Here is a 16,266-nt window from a genome sequence, read left to right as displayed (position 1 = left end):
ATCGATCACAATTTTGGGTGAAAAAAACCGATTGTTTTCGGTGGAGTAACCGCGTTGAGACCAGTGGTTTTGCCCACAGGCTCTCAACTCATTGCAGGCGAACCGCCAGACGTCACTGATAGAGTTCTGAGTTTATTGTGGATGCAACGGACTGACATAGATATGAAATTTCTTTACATGGTCGGTATTGTTACCTTGGTGCGGTTTGCTCCGAGCTGAGACATTTTATAATTTCTGTACTATACATAGCGTGTCAGATATTGCAGATGGCTTCAAACTATTGACTTTTCGTATGTATGGACTGTAGATACAGTTTTGAGTTTATTGTAGATGCAACAGACTGCGATTTGAAATTTGTTTTCATTGTCGGAGTTTTAACCTTGGTGCAGTTTGCTCTGAGCTGAGACATTATTTTATTTTGTACTATACAAAGCTTGTCCGATATTGCAGATGGCTGCAAAGTGATTGACTTTTCATATCTGTGGACTTTGATCCCAGAGTCCTAAGTGTATTGGAGAATGCTACGGCCTGAGATAGATCAGTAATTTCTCATCCTTGACGGAGTTTAACGTCAGTGCAGTTTGCTCTGAGCTGAGACTAATAATTTTTGTACCTTTGCAGATAGCTGCAAAGTGATTGACTTTTCTTATGTGTGGACTTTCATAGAGTCCTGAGTGTATTGGAGGATGCTGCAGACTGATACGGATTGGTAATTTTTTTAGCCTAGACGGAGTTTTAACGTTAGTGAAGGTTACTCGGAGCCGAGTCATAGATTGTCGGATATTGCAGATTGTATAATTGCAAAATAATATCGGGCGAGTTGGTATCGGGCGAGTTGGAATCGGGCGAGTTGGTATCGGGCGAGTTGGAATCGGGCGAGTTGGTATCGGGCGAGTTGGAATCGGGCGAGTTGGTATCGGGCGAGTTGGAATCGGGCGAGTTGGTTCTGGGCGGGTTGGAAAAAGTGCGAGTTGACTGGTACCCCGTAAAACAAGGTTCTTTTACAAGGTAAAGCGAAAAAATCTTGTAGATTATATTGGCAATGTCTACTTAGCATGCGCAATGATCTATGAAAATTGTACGACCTGCTCCGTCACAGAACGGAGATAGTGTCTGAGCTCGGAGGGAGGTCAGCGGATACTGATGATTGAGGGTGAATCTTGCCTGGTCTTTCACATGAGCCGCTTTCACGATAAGCCTCCCACGCACGGTGCACAATAGACAAAACTGCTGATTTTAACGCGCAGTTTCTTTTCCAAAAACAGCCAATTTTTAATTTAAAATCGTGATCGATCCTAGTTTTCGAGCACGCTCATCTTGTTTAGATACACAATGTGCTAAGCTGCGTTTTTAGACTTGTGCAAAGTTCGCATTTCTCTCTCTGTGCGAGGGGACCATTTCGCGTCCGCCATTTTGAATCTTGTTCGATAGCCAGTAACACTGCCCTGCTCCGCAGAGCTAGCTTTCGAATGGGATGTTGAATTGTGAAATAGGATTTGGAAGTGCATGATGTGTTGTCAAATGAAATTGGGAAGAGCATGTTGAGTTGTAAAATAGGATTTGGAAGTGCATGATGTGTTGTCAAATGAAATTGGGAAGAGCATGTTGAGTTGTAAAATAGGATTTGGAAGTGCATGATGTGTTGTCAAATGAAATTGGGAAGAGCATGTTGAGTTGTAAAATAGGATTTGGAAGTGCATGATGTGTTGTCAAATGAAATTGGGAAGAGCATGTTGAGTTGTAAAATAGGATTTGGAAGTGCATGTTGTGTTGTGAAATAGCATGTTGAGTTGTAAAATAGGATTTGGAATGGCATGTTGTGTTGTGAAATAGCATGTTGAATTGTAAAATAGAATTCGGAATGGCATGTTGTGTTGTAAAATCAAAGTAGTAATTTTGGCATGGATTGGACACCATACACTATTATTTGGTGTTGGAATATTACAATCGAGAACGGTTCTATCGTTCCAGGCAATAAAATTCCACTTGGATTTCGCTATGTAAATGAACATTAAAAGAGTTGGATTTTTGAGTGTCTTGATCTAGTACAATGCCGTCTTTTCGTCACTGTCATTTTGCTACCGTCAAAATGAGCAGATTTTTGAACATCTTGAACAAGTACGAATCGAATATATCGATGCCGTCTGGCTACCATAACATGAACATTGCGATAGTCGAGTTTTTGAACGTGTCGATCAAGTACGATTTGCTCATTTCAGGTGGTGAAAAAATCGTTCCTTTCCACGGGTATCGCGAATGCGCTCGACGGAACTGAAGACATCATGATTTCCGAGGAGATTCCGGTACTCGATGACAACTTATCAAATGAAGCTGTAGGACTCGTGTTTGATGACAAGGGGGAAGATGATGATATAGACTTCGACGGGTTTGACTTCGATGAAGAGGGCAATTGTCTCGACAAACGCGACATCCGAAGTTTCTTCCGCGCATGAACTGAAAATTCTTTGAATTTCTTTCGTTTATGTTTTATCAATTTTGCACATAGTTTTTCTCATGTAATGTATTTATTGTTTGAACGGCATTTCTTGCTTGTGTGTGTCCTTTTCCTGAACTAGTCCCGGCAATGAGCAGGCGATAGTGTAACAGATTTTCAAGATTATGCATGCTTTTGAAGTCTTGCGAGGGAAAAATACCAAACTTCATAAACGGCCCTATACACTTACAGTTGGAACAAAAACGTGCATGTTTGTACCATATTCCGAACAGTTGATCATAGATGACTGAATTCCACATCAAGAGACATTTTGTTCATCGATACAAATAAAAAAAAAACTTCAAAGATTTAATGCCGAAAATTCAATTCATCAAATCGTAAGCAGATTGGCGCATGGCGTAGCAATCTTTCGTCTCGTCCAGTCGATGTTTCAACACTTTATCAGTTCGAGCCTAGCGCCTGCCTGTTCGTAAGATCACATTTTGTTTCGAGATACAGTTAGAGTTTTTGAAACTACCGTAGGAGCGAAATAATAAAATCACAACATGTAATTCATCGTTTATTTTAAGGAGTACGCTAATTGAAAATCGTAAATAGAAAACATCGGACGGACACCACCACATGCATGTGCTGAACAGAACTTTACCCTGACCTCATGCACTGACACCTTTGACCTATTGCGGGATTGACCAATCATAGCCAGCGGAACTTTAGGGACTTTCCCTTTACTCATTGTCTGACCTTTGCGGCCATGCTATGGGGAGCTGGCTGCTGCTGGGGAGCGAAACGAAGCATCGTGGTGATTATCTATACACGAAATACGAACATTTATTGCTATCGTATTGTTTGGCAAAAGACAGTATGGCAAATTTCAAAACTTGTAGATCTCCATTAATTTATACTGTACAGTTTCGACTGTCAGTATCGACGCACAATGGCCATGAGTCGATATCACAAAGTATGAGTTGTCTGCAGCGCTCGCGTGAATCAAAAAAATATTGGTATAAATAATATTCGCATAACATTGCATTAATAAGCATAAATTAACTACGACGTTCGATTTCGCGGTGACATCCGTTTATACAGCCCCCCACATCTTTTCCGTCACCTTTGGTTCTGAAAAGGGGGTATTAGAATCGGAGGAATACGGTAGAAACAAATACCCTCAAGGTTATTTGACTATATGGGTATGCAAAGTAAGAACCTTGATAGGATATGAAAATTTGTACGTTCAGCAGCTCACATTTGGATTTAAACTCACGATAGTTTTGAAGTGAATTTAGAGGTCTGATCGTATTTTAATACACTCTGGGCGAATTCTTATTGGCGTGGATAGACCGAAAAGCAGTACATACCATACCTCCTGCTGGTTACATACGTTCACATTACTAGAAATTCGAACTGTAATCTGAGAGTTTTTTCGTGAGAAAAAATCAGGCCATTGCCTTCAAAACAGTTTAAATCCAAGTAATTATCCTTTTCTTGTTTCTCGGTGCACTTCAAAACAGAAGATCGTACAGCGAAACTTGACTTTGCAATCGCTTCTGTCTTCATTTGTTCATTGACCATTTGGAATTGACCTTATGATGGCCGACAGGTGTAGTACGCCCGTTTTCATTGGTGAACATAAAGGTCACCACATACGAATCAGCAATTCAGGTAGGCAATGGAATCGTCCGTTGCAATTCCGATTTTTATTGAGGCAGTATACGCAAGACTGTGCTACAATGTAGTACATGGCGATCGTAGCAGTCGCTCATCTTCTAAACTTGTTTCACATAAAAGCCGTTAAATAGTTTGTGATATTTGTCCCACTCATTTAAGAAGGTAAAAAATATTTGAGAGATGAAAGAGTTAAAATTTGCCAAAAAAGTGGCCGGCGAAGTCGTGAGAGTAACCGGTCAATTTCGCCGGCTGCCTGCTCTTAATGAAACCCCTGTATTATGGCTAGCTGTATAACTGGGTAATTTGCTGATTGTTCCACAAATTTTTTATCCATTTTTATTTTTTTGCCAATTTCCATATATTTTGGAATTAGCAAATTCATTTGAATCATATCCTATCTCTGACTCAAGATGCATCTTCAAACAAAATACTACAGTTAAACATGCACTGATTCTCAAGTTTTTGCAAATGTCAGTCAGACATACAGAAAACTGACGTGGTTTTTTCTGCACTGATTCGTCTCAGTAACATAACTTAAAACAGGCTGTCAATACACTATCGGTATATTGTCCTTAATGAACTCTGCCAGTTTATTTGACAGTATTGACCTGGTGACACATTATTGATTACTCAGTTCACAGAGTTATGGGGTCTTTTGAAACTCACTGGAGCCACAAGTGAGTGTGAATACCTGTCCCATTTTCTTTCATTGCAGTGTCAATTTCCAAGAATAACTCTAAAAAGCTAGCAAACAAAAGCTCATGCAGGAATTATCTCCATAGTCTGAAATGACGGGCATTTCATTTGCATACTTCAATTTTAACAGTCTGAAGTCATATCACAGGATGTTTTGCACATAAAACATTGCTCTTTCATCAAGACACAAAAAAGGCACTATACAATAAACACAAATGACTTAAGACACTTAACATCTGGAAAAAATTTGTGTGACCAAAATAGATACTGATATAATACTGCAAAGCCTGCTCTTTGTACAGTTTGACCCACAGTAAATACCATTCCTGCCACTTGGCTCCTGAATGCATACCATATTGAATTCCTTTTTGTGACACACCAGTCATGTATTAACCAACAATAACTCCTATCGTTTATGGCCATGCACATTTATTATTGATACTGAGAGTGTACTGTTAAAGATATTTTTAAGATTAAGTCAACTATATGGTTTTTGGTCTTTCCAATTCATGAAAATCACAATACCAGCATCATTGCATCGGTTTCAGTTTGTCAAACTGGTTCCGAAAATCATGATCTCTTGCACCTGTATTTATATGTGTTGTGTTTCCCTGAACTCTGCTGACCTTCTGTTCCAACACAATCTGTTAGTAGATAAACATGCTCTGCTTAAAAATGTAATTGGGACACACTTATGAAGGACCACCTCCAATTGGTTGAGAGACAGTCACATGATGTCAATACTGCCATCAGCAGACGGACAATGTCCAATTGGTCAAAATACGGTCACATGATATCAAAACTACCATCAAAACTGCATTTATGATCAAAGGAACAACACCACTAGCAGTATGCAAGGTTTTAATAGACATGGGTTTCTTTTAGATGATGTTTGGGTAACCAATTTGGTATCAAGCGGCACAACAAAGAACACTGCACAATCTGAGGTATGTTTGCACATGTTAAAAATGCTCAATGTTTCTGAAGAATGTAGGATTTCCAAAGGAAACTACACAAGGAAATACTACACCTGTGTTTATCTGAAAGTTGGATGATGTTCTTTACATACTACTGATAAATCAATAACTATCAAACAAGGCCAAAATAAGTACATTCAAAAAGTAGGTAGATAAACATGCAAGTTCATAAACGCAAAAGAGTTTAACAAAATCAAGTTGTCTTTATTTGATGGTTTTTTCAAAGCACCCGCTCATTCTCCTACTCAAGCTCCTAGAGGATACTACTTCACACCACGTACCACGTGATTCAATTGTTGAATGTGACTAACAAAGTATTTTGTTGCTACATTAATCATTGCTTGGTCTTGCTATGTGGTATAGCATATTGACACTGATTTAAGACTGCTGGAAAAGTGTGTGACCTTAAAACCTTCAAAAACCTATGTGTGGGTATGCAAAACAGAGAATTTATTTGTTCAATTTTGTCTTGTCATTAGAAAGTCAGTTTGCCAATGACAACACTTAAATTACTGTTACAGGCCTCAATCAATTGATATTGGCAGCATGAGCGCTGTATCATACTGAAATACATATCATGCAAAGGCTCTACTCTGGAAAAAAAGGTCACGCAGTGTTTTTACACTCAGCATGCCTAGGGGATCACGTGATGACGGTACAAACAAATGTATGAGTGCAAACGTAACATGTATTTCTATGCTCGTTTGTGCACATGGTTCAGTGTGTACCGTCGTCTATTCAAATAATTCTGGGTTTAGCCTATTACTTGTATGCAGTTCAGCAGCATTTTGGCAACCAAGATGTGGAATATACACTGCAAAGCAAGACAGATAGAAGTAGATCCATCTGAGACCACGGCAAGGAAGGCAGATGCACATCATTAACCCCATGTATTCATGAGTTGTTCATCAAGGTCAAGGTGAAATGACAGATTCTTAAGCTCAAAGCCATGACATTCAAAGGCCTAATCGGGGGACGGCAGCCAGGTGTGCACGGACATTGCCGTAAATTCTGATGTCAGTCAGAACACATTAAGTGGAGGAGGGGACTGTAAGAACACGATGCCACAGCTACTTTCCAGCTTCTTAATGCTGTTTTATTTTGATATATTTATTAAATTCTTTATTTTAGGGGAGGACTGAAGATTAGTGAACACGCCTTTGGTTGCGAATTACCAGTACAAAGAATTTATTGAGGAGACTCTAATTAAAACTGAGGGCTAGTGTGCAGCACTGAATAAGATCTGACCCAATTGGGTAGCTGAATCTGACCAATATAATGAAAACAATACAAATAGACTCCCTAAGTGGCTGTGAATAGTGAAAATGGACCAATCAGAGAAAGAGCTTATTCAAGCTGCACATCAGCAGAAAACTGACAGTATGAGTAGACTCCCTAGGTTACTAACAATTCAAACAAATGTATTTGTATCCACTAATCCTCAGTCTTGCCCATAAGAACGTCGCTCGGTTACTGAAACACTATTTTAAGGGTCGAGATTTAGCCAAGTAGTTTTAACTGCAATGTATTCGTTTGGTGACTTGGTGTCGTACGTTATGAGTTTGAATCTGACCATGATCTGATCAAGAATTTATTGCATTTCCCCTACGATGTGCGGCCGCGGCGGGGAAAGTAGTTGTGAGCCATACACAGCTTCAGCAGTTGGCAGAAAAGTAATATGTTCTTGGCGCAGAGGTAACTGCCAGCAAAAGCTAAATTAATGCTAAGTGACATTAAAAGCATGAGATTAATGGACATAAAACTTGCATCATCTGAGTGAGGATGCACCTTGATTTCTTTTGATACGTCATCGCCACTGGCCTGAGATGGCAGGTTAGACATGTGTAGTGTACATGTACGGCAGCGGCTTCTCGGCCGAACATTGTCAACAGGAGTAGTGCTGAGGCTAAAGCGAATTCGGGAACCATCAAGTGTTAATTGTCGGCCAAAACATCCTATGTTACCTCTTCAATAAACCACAAATGAATAAACACAATAAACACAATGAATAAACCTACCTTGTAGTTGCACAGTGCCGGGATACAACGTACATTACAAGGACAATAGGATCTGGGAACACGCATGCGTACACCCTGCGTACGATACTGCTGCAGCTCGATACCGCCACAGTCACTTGTGATATATTGTGCTCTCGGACTATGCGCCCATAGACGTGTGTGCACATACATATGCCTGAGAAAAGGCATATGTACACACGTCTATGGACGCATAGTCCGAGAGCGGAATAGATCACTAGTGACTGTGATACCGCGGCCAACACAGCATCGTACGCAGGGCAGGGCTAGCGAGAGAGTTGCCGACATCGACGGTTATTTACGAGAAGTGAATAAAAGACCGGCATTTTTGGAAGCGATCGAGTAGCTGAGGTAGGCAGGGATACGACTTGGGCCCAAGAACGCTGAATTTCGGCAGTAATTTGGCTTTTTACGTCAAGTCCCAAAATGGATTTGAAGTCACCGACCCTACGTACGGGTCTTTGCAGGGCTGTGGTGTGCGGGGCGATTAGCTGTAGCGGAACACACAGCATCGTACGCAGGGCTAGGCCCCGGTATGTTATGTCTTTCCTATAAGACCCGAAAAGACTTCCATGTTTTTCTAACCAATCATTCAATGAGTCGGCAACTTTAATGTCTGGCTTTAATATCAACACATTTTGTATGTACTTTAGGAGAAAATGTGTATGATTAACAGGCGAGTGTAAACACTGATCCTAAATCCCCTGTATGTTGACCGGATAGTTTGTAAAAGTGTAGTTTATGCTACGTTCCGACCACAGTTGCGAGTGGAGTGATTCATACCGGCCGGCCGCCGCGTAGTATGTATAGAATAATTGGACATTATCTCCGTTCTGTGACGGAGCAGGTCGTACAATTTGCATAGTTCATTGCGCATACTAAGTAGACATTGCCAATATAACCTACAAGATTTTTGCGCTTTACCTTGTAAAAGAACCTTGTTTTACTGGGTACCAGTCAACTCGCACTTTTTCCAACCCGCCCAGAACCAACTCGCCCGATGCCAACTCGTCCCGTACTATTTTGCAATTTTATGAGTAGGCCTACCTGGTACGTACCGGGGTATAAAACGTTTTATTTCTACTAACAATTATTTCTAACATTGAGAACCACAAGTGCGGCTTGAAATATATGCCAACACGGAAAACTTTTTATTTGCGAATTTCACGTTTTGCAAATCTCTTGAAAGAATAAATTTCGTTCGGCTTCTTTACGTATAGGTTACTGCGTACTGGCTCACTTCTTTAGGAACAGCAGGACCGTCTTTCACGAGTTACTGGCCTGACATGACATGAAAATAGCTGGCCTCGGGCCATCGGGTTAGCGTACCTGGACTCTACAACACCCTATCTCAAAACAACGGGAGAGAGTTGGCATCGGGCGAGTTTGTATAGGGCGAGTTGGAAAAAGTGCGAGTTGACTGTAATTCTGTTTTACTTTACCAACCCTTTAGGAAGCTGAGGAAAAACCCTGTCGCCAAATAGAAAACTTTCCCCTGAAAGGAATTTATTTATTTTCCTACAACCAAATACCTAATCAGTTATATTTTAAAAGTTGTACGTTACGGTCAAAAGACAGAGAGGAAATTCTTCCGTACTGATTTCCTGTATTATTATTATTATTATTCTTATTATTATTATTATTTTGTGGTTTCCTTACATAAAACGAAAAATATTAACATTTTGACAGAACAGGAAACGTCAGCTGAAAGCCATATTAGAGGTGTTGCTAAACACATATTTTTGATAAGAGGGTCAAAATTATCTCCATGGCAATTTAGCAAATATTTACAACGAAAACATCACGAGATTTCTAAAAGTTAACAGTATTTGCGAATAGAGGTCACTTTCGCAATTTCCGAAGTTATTTTGTGAACACTTGTCAAGGAAGTGTTCGAAGATTGAAGAAAACTCCTCCACGGCTTTCATTTCACTCTCTCCATTGTACAACATTCATTGTAACGCAAATAGATATCAACTTTCCGATGCTGCTCGTCGAATAATGAGATAAAAAAGTTGACATAAGAATACCCTCCATGAATTAAAAAGATTACAGTAGCGTGTAGTTGTGACACGAACATAGTTTGCAGCAATCTGTACTATCTGATCCCGCACCAGCTATGCGTGTAACAAAATTATTTAATTGTCTCAGAACTGAGTAACCTGCACTATAGCGTTAAACTCCTATTTTGTTAAGAAACGACGAAATCATCTCAATTCCAAGCATTCTTCAATATGCTCACAGCTATCTATTGTCTTCAGTTTCACTTTGCTGCAATCTGCAATATCCGACAATCTATGACTCGGCTCCGAATAACCTTCACTAACGTTAAAGCTCCGTCTTGGCTAAAAAAAGTACCAATGCGTCTCAGTCTGCAGCATCCTCCAATACACTCAGGACTCTATGAAAGTCCACACATAAGAAAAGTCAATCACTTTGCAGCTATCTGCAATATCCCACATGTTAAGTGTAGGTACAAAAATTATTAAAGTCTCAGCTCGGAGCAAACTGCACTGACGTTAAACTCCGTCAAGGCTGAGAAATTACTGATCTATCTCAGTCCGTAGCATTCTCCAATACACACAGGATTCTAGGGGGTATACAAAACGAAGACCGAAGATCGAAGACCGAACACCGAAGATCGAAGACCGAAGACCGAAGACCCCTGAATTTGGATTAAAGGCACGATGCACTCTAACCGGCAAGGACGGATCGAACGTTATAGTATTTAGTACGCAGTAATTACGCTGTTTCAGACATGATACACGCCAAATTACCATCACATCGGAGTCAAACTGAAACACTCGCCTTTTAATGTTTTAATGTTTCATATGGCCATTTTTGATATAGTTGTGGATGAATAACTCTCTCCTTGACCAAATGAAATAATCCCGACGAAAAATGGACGATTTTTACGAGAGATATGCCAGGGTCTTCGTTTTGTACATTTGGACTTGAAAACCGCCCAAAATTAGTAGGTTTTTTGAAATTACTCCAAAAATATACGTCCAAATTTTGTTTTTGGCACGGAATTGACTTCCTCCCACTATTCTTCACAAAATAAACCATACCGACGAAATATGGCCCATAAATACCGGAGATATCAAGGGTCTTCGTTTTGTACTTTTGACTTTGACATATACGGCAAAGCGCTAGTATTCGTTTCGGATTCCGATTCTCAAATAAACTCATTTTTTTAGGATTTAATGTTCAATATTTCGATTTTTGATATAGTTGTGGATGAATAAATCTCACCTTGACCAATTGAAACAATCCCGACGAAATATGGACGATTATTACGAAAGATATGCCAGGGTCTTCGTTTTGTACATTTGGACTTGAAAACCGCCCAAAATTAGTAGGTTTTTTTGAAATTACTCCAAAAATATACGTCCAAATTTTGTTTTTGGTACGGAATTGACTTCCTCCCACTATTCTTCACAAAATAAACCAATACCGACAATGAATGGTCCTTAAATACCGGAGATATCAAGGGTCTTCGTTTTGTACTTTTGACTTTGACAGATACGGTAAGCCGCTAGTATTGGTTTCGGGTTGTAATTCTCAAATAGGCGCAACTATTTTAAGTTTAAATGTTTCATATGGCCATTTTTGCTATAGTTGTGGATGAATAACTCTCTCCTTGACCAAATGAAATAATCCCGACGAAAAATGGACGATTTTTACGAAAGATATGCCAGGGTCTTCGTTTTGTACATTTGGACTTGAAAACCGCCCAAAATTAGTAGGTTTTTCTTAAATTACTCCAAAAATATACGTCCAAATTTTGTTTTTGGCACGGAATTGACTTCCTCCCACTATTCGTCACAAAATAAACCAATACCGACAATGAACGGTCCTTAAATACCGGAGATATCAAGGGTCTTCGTTTTGTACTTTTGACTTTGACAGATACGATAAGCCGCTGGCGTTCGTTCGGATTCCGATTCTAAAATAAATGCAACGATTTTAGGTTTTAATGTTTCATATGGCCATTTTTGATATAGTTGTGGATGAATAAATCTCACCTTGACCAATTGAAATAATCCCGACGAAAAATGGACGATTATTACGAGAGATATGCCAGGGTCTTCGTTTTGTACATTTGGACTTGAAAACCGCCCAAAATTAGTAGTTTTTTTTGAAATTACTCCAAAAATATACGTCCAAATTTTGTTTTTGGCACGGAATTGACTTCCTCCCACTATTCTTCACAAATTAAACCAATACCGACGAAATATGGCCCATAAATACCGGAGATATCAAGGGTCTTCGTTTTGTACTTTTGACTTTGACATATACGGCAAAGCGCTAGTATTCGTTTCGGATTCCGATTCTCAAATAAAACTCAATTTTTTTAGGATTTAATGTTCAATATTTCGATTTTTGATATAGTTGTGGATGAATAAATCTCACCTTGACCAATTGAAACAATCCCGACGAAAAATGGACGTTATTACGAAAGATATGCCAGGGTCTTCGTTTTGTACATTTGGACTTGAAAACCGCCCAAAATTAGTAGGTTTTTCTTAAATTACTCCAAAAATATACGTCCAAATTTTGTTTTTGGCACGGGATTGACTTCCTTCTACTATTCTTCACAAAATAAACCAATACCGACAATGAATGGTCCTTAAATACCGGAGATATCAAGGGTCTTCGTTTTGTACTTTTGACGTTGACAGGTACGAAAGCATGATCTAGCGTTGATTACAGATTACGAATCTAAAATTCACTGAATTATATTTGTTTTATTTGTTGTGAGGCATTTTTACTACATTTATAATAATAAATGCATAAATGAATATCGAAGGTTTAAATAAATTATTTATTTATATTAATTAACATACATACATACATACATACATACATACATACATACATACAGACATACAGACATGCAGACAGATAGAGATAGATAGAGAGGTAGATAGATAGATAGATAGATAGATAGATAGATTATATATGTATATATATATATATATATATATATATATATATAAAACAAGCTTAATGCTATTTGAAAGTTTTTTTACGCTGACCTTACATAGTCCTTTGTAATGGTAAAACATCAAATTTGTAGCAATTCGAACTTCAAGATAACTACTGTATTGTGATCGGTATTATCTTACGAAGGAAAACAATTGCTTAGAACAATTACAGCGAGGGTCATCGGTTTATGATACTGTTGAAACATTTTTACACAAGGTACATGTGAACATGTTGCTTAATAAGTAATAGCATGGGTAGTACGACAGACCCTAACTTGGTGATGTGCATTTTAATAGCCATCCTGACATCACCGTATAAGTAACTGTGATTCTCCTTTGATACTTGGTATACAGTTTCCAAGGGGCTATTGTAATATATGATATATTGAAATTATGGTGAAATCTGCAATGTTTATTTTTGGGGCAATCTTTACCATTTTTGGTCAGAAAATTTTATTCTCAAAAAAATACTCGTCAGATAGCTTTGGTTGACATGTTCTTAGGGATGATCTGATGAGATATATTCAAATTATGATGAAATTGTGTATTTTTTGCAGCTATTTTAGCCACTTTTTTTCCGGCTCCTGAATTGAGCTATCAAAGATTTCCACCTTCTTCATCAACATGTGTCAAAAATAGTTATTCTCTACATAAACACAGCGTAGCTATATCTTCCGTTAGGTTGCTTGTCTTTTAAGTGACAAATGCATTTGTTTTTATGAGTAATTTGTAATATTGCATCATTCCGCTATAGGGCACGTACAATTTTTGAGAAATTTGAAAAATATGAAAATCCCATTATCTCAAATAGTTCCAATCGTGTTATCAACAAAAACAATCGTCGTCCTACCTAACCAAATTTTCGGAGACATGTTACAAGAAACACATAGTTGTTTAGGTCACGTACTTGGCAATAACAATACAAAAAACGAATTTGTGTAACCACTCAAGCCATTTCAATATATCCACAATACCATGTTAAAGTAAACATTAGTCAATTTTGATGCATGAAACAAATTCCAGTACGACCATTCGATTTATCCACTATGTGCTACTTAAAGAGGCACTCCCACTTGGTAACATTTTAAAACGTATTTTTTAATGCCAACGGTCGATATTTGACGTGGCGGCTGCGCGCGGATCGCAAGATATCGATAAAAACATGTCCTCAAAAAAGTAAAAGTTTGAATTCCGGTGGCCCACCTCAATTCAGCTTCCGAACATCGAACGTTCGGCACCGGGGCCATTGTCAACTAAGCTATGGAGTACGAGTCTACGCTGACGCTGCTGTATGCCACAGTACCACTCGCGTCGGTGATCGGTCATGCGCCATGGGGGAAAGCCGAGTCTTACTGACTCAGAGAAAAGACGGAAAACAAAAGTTTGCTGATTCCGCCAGAATTCGCATAGGTGACTAGCACATACGTGCGGTTGATACATAGCGGCCGCCGCGTGGTATGCACGCATACCGCGCGCGGCGGCCGCTATGTATCGAACCACGCGTAACTGTGTGGCAGACGACAAAATGTAGTCATCAGAGGCGGCTAACTAATATTTTACAGGTAAAAACTGATATCTATGTGGTATTGGGTAAAAATATAATAGAACTGACCGAAAATAATGAAAACGACAAAAACTAAGAAGAAGTTTAAAAAAAAACCTGGCATATCTCTCGTAAAAATCGTCCATATTTCGTCGGGATTATTTCAATTGGTCAAGGAGAGAGTTATTCATCCACAACTATATCAAAAATGGCCATATGAAACATTAAAACCTAAAATCGTTGCGCCTATTTGAGAATTACAATCCGAAACCAATACTTGCGGCTTACCGTATCTGTCAAAGTCAAAAGTACAAAACGAAGACCCTTTATATCTCCGGTATTTAATGACCATATTTCGTCGGTATTGGTTTATTTTGTGACGAATAGTGGGAGGAAGTCCATCCCGTGCCAAAAACAAAATTTGGACCTATATTTTTGGAGTAATGTCAAAAAAACCTACTAATTTTGGGCGGTTTTCAAGTCCAAATGTACAAAACGAAGACCCTGGCATATCTCTATAATAAAAATCGTCCATTTTTCGTTGGGGATTATTTCATTTGGTCAAGGAGAGAGTTATTCATCCACAACTATATCAAAAATGGCCATATGAAACATTAAAGCCTAAAATAGTTGCATTTATTTCAAAATCGGAATCCGAAACCAATGACAGCGGCTAGTACCGATCGATCTGTCAAAGTCAAAAGTACAAAACGAAGACCCTTGATATCTCCGGTATTTAAGGACCCTTCATTGTCGGTATTGGTTTATTTTGTGACGAATAGTGGGAGGAAGTCAATTCCGTGCCAAAAACAAAATTTGGACGTATATTTTTGGAGTAATTTCAAAAAAACCTACTAATTTTGGGCGGTTTTCAAGTCCAAATGTACAAAACGAAGACCCTGGCATATCTTTCGTAATAAATCGTCCATATTTCGTCGGGATTGTTTCATTGTCAAAGTGAGATTTATTCATCCACAACTATATCAAAAATCGAAATATTGAACATTAAATCCTAAAAAAATTGCTTATATTTGAGAATCGGAATCCGAAACGAATACTAGCGATTAGCCGTATATGTCAAAGTCAAAAGTACAAAACGAAGACCCTTGATATCTCCGGTATTTATTGACCATATTTCGTCGGTATTGGTTTAATTTGTGAAGAATAGTGGGAGGAAGTCGACGTCAATTCCGTGCCAAAACAAAATTTGGACGTATATTTTTGGAGTAATTTCAAAAAAACCTACTAATTTTGGGCGTTTTTCAAGTCCAAATGTACAAAACGAAGACCCTGGCATATCTCTCGTAAAAATCGTCCATTTTTCGTCGGGATTATTTCATTTGGTCAAGGAGAGAGTTATTCATCCACAACTATATCAAAAATGGCCATATGAAACATTAAAACCTAAAATCGTTGCGCCTATTTGAGAATTACAATCCGAAACCAATACTTGCGGCTTACCGTATCTGTCAAAGTCAAAAGTACAAAACGAAGACCCTTGATATCTCCGGTATTTAAGGACCCTTCATTGTCGGTATTGGTTTATTTTGTGAAGAATAGTGAGAGGAAGTCAATTTTGTGCCAAAAACAAAATTTGGACGTATATTTTTGGAGTAATTTAAGAAAAACCTACTAATTTTGGGCGGTTTTCAAGTCCAAATGTACAAAACGAAGACCCTGGCATATCTCTCGTAAAAATCGTCCATTTTTCGTCGGGATTATTTCAATTGGTCAAGGAGAGAGTTATTCATCCACAACTATATCAAAAATGGCCATATGAAACATTAAAACCTAAAATAGTTACGTTTATTTGAGAATCGGAATCAGAAACGAATGCCATGCATCGGCTTACCGTATCTGTAAGGTCAAAAGTACAAAACGAAGAGCCTTGATATCTTCGGTA

At 38.6% G+C, this 16,266-nt stretch overlaps 1 protein-coding gene across 1 annotated transcript in view; it reads right to left on the bottom strand.

Annotated features, from left to right (window-relative positions):
* The window catches only part of LOC139114787 (TNF receptor-associated factor 2-like), a 28,741-nt gene extending 20,822 nt beyond the window's left edge, over positions 1-7,919 (bottom strand). Inside the window, exon 1 of the mRNA XM_070676714.1 lies at positions 7,812-7,919. The gene's annotated coding sequence lies outside the window, so the exon portion shown is untranslated. The remainder of the gene's footprint in view (positions 1-7,811) is intronic.
* Between the last annotated feature and the right edge of the window lie 8,347 nt (positions 7,920-16,266).

The sequence above is a fragment of the Ptychodera flava genome, chromosome 16, assembly GCF_041260155.1.
Source record: "Ptychodera flava strain L36383 chromosome 16, AS_Pfla_20210202, whole genome shotgun sequence".
Classification (NCBI taxonomy): Eukaryota; Metazoa; Hemichordata; class Enteropneusta; family Ptychoderidae; genus Ptychodera; species Ptychodera flava.
Note: the sequence above shows the minus strand (reverse complement) of the source record. Positions and strands in the feature narration are given on the sequence as shown.